A 4,714-nucleotide genomic window follows, 5' to 3' on the forward strand; every position below is an offset into this window, starting at 1 on the left:
TGGTGCCCAGCTTTTGCAAACAAAGGGGATGGAAGGCTCTGTGCCACCTGCTCTGTCTCTTGAACAAATGTTAGGCATAAAAAAAGCTACAAACCACTAACTGTTTTTTGGATGATAACTTTGTGAGCAGCAATTCCATCAGTCATCAAGGTCAGTTTTTCTGCTTCTGTTTCTGGAGTGAACCAGTCCCTCGGTTCCGTGCTCCTATAGGCAAGATGGTAAAGCAGCCAAGGATGTGAACTGCTTGGTGCCCTGACAGTAAACAGCATTGCGGAGCTACACACTCTCATTTGGAGGCTGCCAGAGGTGTCCAGATGTTTCTGCATTAAACAGGGCGGCACAACATCTTTGCAGGAATTGTCAGGCAAGAATGTTTGCTTCTTGGCTTGAACTGAAAGCTTTTGAGTCTGCAATGTGAGGAAAAGGTTGCCACCGTCCGCAAACCAGAGAGAGCCCTGTTGTGTCCACATGTGAAAAAGAGGAAAAACTCTTATGCTCATTTTTTCCTGATTATTTTGTGGACAGTGCATTTACTAAAATTACCAGTTAAGGAAAGGGCAAATGTCTCTGTGTTTCTTGTTGTAGTCGCTCATGGAGTGTGGGGCTGAGTGGGAAAAGGAGTAGTCTTGGCAAACAGCTTATTAGTCTCAAATAAATAATTCAGAATGCAGGTTTGGATACAGATTGCGGGGAATAATAATGGAGATGATTTTCTGAGTCTGTTCATGTTAGGGAGACATGGAATATGCTTTTCAGGAATTCACTTAAGCGCAATCAGTTTAGAATAACATAGCCTGGAAGTAATATTGCTGCCATCCAGCTAGTGTCTGTGGAACAGCATTCTCCTGCCTCCTGAAGCATTGGCATTGAAGATGGATAGATATGGAGATATTTATATTTTGGGCTGCTTGCTGCCTTTTTTTTTTTTTTTTTAAATTTTTTTTTTTTTTTAAAGGGAAATTCATTCCAACCACTAGAGAGGGGCATGTTTCAGTTGAGATATTCCCCCCCCCCCCCTTACTCTGAGTGAAATACTGGACCACATCAGCATCCGATTTGGGTGCGTCATGTGGTTTCTCATGTGATGCTGGTCTCACTGCGCTTTGGAGAGTGAGCCTTTGTGACTCCGCACTCTTGGACAGTAGCATCCAACAACATAGGATACTTAGGGGAGGGAAAGGAAAAGAGGCAGCCGCCCAGAAAAGCCCAAAAGCCCAGAAAAATAAAGTTACGACAATTTGTTATAGTTACTGTTTCTTCTTAACTGTTTTGGCTTTTATTTTTAATTCTGGGTCTTCCCTTTTCTCCGTTCCTGCAGGCACAAAGCTGCACCATTTGGAAGAAGCAAGACTGTCTTTCCTCACAGCTACGATGCTACACCGCTTTCGACAGAGCCTGCTTTTCCCTCCATTTACCTGGGCGGCTGCTGCTCTTTCTGCTGCTGCTGGGGCTGCTGCTGTCTGGCTGCCTGCGCTTCGCCCTGGCTTGGCTGACTCGAAACTCTCTCGTCTGCACATTGCTAAAGGAAGATGAGTGATGGAGCCGCGTATTTTTTTATTGGTTCTGGAAGCCAAGGGTTGCAATATGTGATGATTTTGGGGTTTTCTGCTGCGGGGGAGAGGGAGGAGAAAGGAAGGGTGTTAATCGAGGATAGGGTGGGTGAAAGCTTAAAGAAATATTATGTAAAGTAATCCAGTGCTCGACAGGGGCATCAGCAACAAGAATTCAGCCTCTGCTGTTCCAGAGGATTAACATGGGGAAGTCACAATGCTGCAGTCGGGTTTCACCTCAGTGTTGTGCTGGAGATGGATAAATAAGGTATCGGTTGCATCTGCCTGTTAAGGCAAAGCCAAGGGAGAAGGAGAGAGCGAGAGAATGCAAATGCAAAGGAAGAAGAAATGCTACGTGCCGTTTGTCTGATTCTGTGGATTCTCACTGCAGAGAGGATGGCTTGATTAACAAAGCAATGTATGGACAGAGGGACTGTAAATTGTAGCTTGAGCACTCCTGGTGCTGTCAGGGAGTGAAATGATGAGTTAGGTGGCTGCAGGAATATCCCCAGGGGAAACAGCAGCCTTGCACTCTGTGTGTATATCTGTGTATGTACGTGCTTTTGTGTGTGTGTGTGAACATGTACAGAAATGAAAGAAAGGCATTTCTGACCAATTTACAGAGAACGTTTGTCAGCTTGCTGGGTCAGACTTGATTGCAGCTTGTATTTTCTGCTCTAGCTCTACACCCATTTCCTGATTGAGGTGGCACTTTGTGAAAACAGATGGTAGGCAGTATTCTTTTAAGAAATGTGTAAGCAGATCCTTTCCGCTTAACACCTTGAAGCACTGAGTCTTCTGTACTGTGCTGAGAGAAACCGTGGGGTTTCGTTTTCTCTGTCTTAAAATCTCTATAAACACAGCTGTATTCAGTATGGTGAAAAATTCTGTACTGTAAATAGAAATGTGATCAATCTAATCAAAATAAATGCATCCCAGATGACTTCTAGACCAGCTGGCTACCACAGTCATCAGATGACTAAATCCTCAACTGAGCATTTGTGTTCGGTGTTATACTTGCATCTTTTTATTTTTCCCTTTTTTTTCCCTTAGATTTTCAAAATCTGCCTTTAATTGAAAAGGATTCTTCATATATTGAGAAAAGGCAATGCTTGCATTTGGCAATCGATTTCTGTGAAATGTAGCTGGGTGTCTTTTTTATTTTGTAATCTGCTTGGGGTGGTTTTAGAGCAGATAGACTTGTCATAGTACAGGCATATTTCATTTGGAAGGTAGCTCAGCTTGGCCATATCTGAACAATGGAGAAACAGGGAAAACAAGCACTGCACTCAGCTAGCAGGGCTTGGCATGCATGGATTGTAGCAGCTGCTTACCAAGAAAGACGGGTTTTTTTCCTTTCCTTTTTTTCATTTTTATACAAAGCCATAGACTATAATGTCATACTAAAATGTGTATGAGGGATTTCCCAATAGTCACAGTGAACTACCCTTCAAGGCACCCGTCTGGTCCTTCCACTATCTGTTTTCCAGCCTACAAAGGCAGTCCTATGTGCTGAATTGTATTTAGCCAGCTGTTGAATAGCATTCTTGTGCTGGGGGCTAAGGAGTCTTATTACTCCCAAACTGTAGTTTTCTGTTTGCTTAAAGAAAAATAACTTTGGCAATACAGCAGTCTCTGCAAACGAGTTTATGCCACTCCTATACCTTTCTGAATCTGTTGTGTGCTTGTAACTCCGGCAGTTTGAAGCGAGCAAGGAGGGAGGAGGAGAGACTGAACTTGCAGCTTCAAAGCTGCAGAGACGAGCAAAATGTCAGCAGCTTGTAATTAGGAGCCCACGGTTACGTCAGTGACTGTATCTCTCCAAGAACTGCTATGTGATGTGTGCCACAAAGCAAAGGAAGACTCTCACAACCTGGTTAACAAGCCTGGCTCAAACAAGAAAGAGCAAAATGGATTAATGAAATCTGCTGTTTTCCTAAGTCATATGTGGATGGATTATATGTACAAGGTTTGCTGAATTCTGCAGCAGTCAAGACTGAATTATGGCACGAATTCACCAAAAGTGCAAATCCTTCAGGAAAAAATGCAGATGAGCAGTCTATTCTTGAAAATTTCTTTTCTAGCTCTGTCCTGTGCAGGCAGCTAGCTGCATGACATGGAGGCATGCACTGAAGGAAGAGACCGGTGAGCTGCACAAAGGTGTTTAAAAGGAAGGGTGAAATTAAACACAAAGCAAGCCTGCTGAAATTCTATTCTGGCATTACAGATTTGATACTGAAATACCACCCCAGAGGAGAATCGGCTGGGCTCTGATGTGGTTTATATTAAGGCTTCTCTGGTTAAGATCGAGGGGGGAGGGACAGGGCTTCCTGCAGCATCTTGTAGCCATGCAGAAGTCCCCAGGGCTGTGGGAAGCAGGAGGGATGGGCGTGCTCTTAAAGACACATGCCCAGATCCTGCCAAGCGGCTTTCTGACCTCTACAATTATTTTTAGGTCTGTGAAGGCAACTCGGCAGTGCTTAAGCAGTGAGATTGCAGGGGGTGTTTAATCTGCTGCGACTGGCCTTTCTCTGTGTCATGGCTGGGAAAGGTTTATAGGGCTTTTATCAACACCCCTCCACCACATCCAGCATGCACGTCTGTCGCTGTTCCCAAAGACCAGTTACTGAAGGTCTGGTGTGCTTCCCTGCTCTCAGCAGAAGTCACTTGCAGTTCAACAACTCTGTTGTAGTTGCTCTTTAATTTACCAGGATAGGTAGATTGTGTTATACAAACAGTGGGGGGGGGTGTTTTTGGTTTGCTTTTGGTTTGGATTTTTTTTTTTTTTTTGGACTGTGAACAAAAATTTGTAGGAGGAGATGACTGTATATTAAACCAATAGCTCTTTGAATTGTGTGTAGTATAATTTAAATATACTTACTTTAATTAATAGAAGGTTACAAAAGCTGGCATTGTCTGGGGCTGTTTAATTTACATCTTAGGTTTAGTCAATGAGCATAACCTGCCTGATTAGAATAGTGTATTCTGCACAGCCAACAGGGTGGAAGGCATTATTTTGTTTGCGTTAGTTCAAACAGCTGGTCATTAATGCAGGCCCCATCTCCAGAGTGAAGTGCTAGTGGACATGAATGGCTGCCTGATTAATGCTGCCTCTCGATGGGTCCTTCATCCAGCAGCGATGCTCACAGCAGAATAATGCAGCG

At 43.8% G+C, this 4,714-nt stretch overlaps 1 long non-coding RNA gene across 1 annotated transcript; it reads left to right on the top strand.

The window, feature by feature from the left end:
- The first annotated feature begins 1,091 nt into the window (after positions 1-1,091).
- LOC120763254 (uncharacterized) lies at positions 1,092-4,401 on the top strand. Its single transcript, XR_005704057.1, has 2 exons — positions 1,092-1,227; positions 1,319-4,401. It is a non-coding gene; the product is annotated as an uncharacterized LOC120763254 (long non-coding RNA).
- Positions 4,402-4,714: the final 313 nt, after the last annotated feature.

This window comes from Hirundo rustica, chromosome 1, assembly GCF_015227805.2.
Source record: "Hirundo rustica isolate bHirRus1 chromosome 1, bHirRus1.pri.v3, whole genome shotgun sequence".
Classification (NCBI taxonomy): Eukaryota; Metazoa; Chordata; class Aves; order Passeriformes; family Hirundinidae; genus Hirundo; species Hirundo rustica.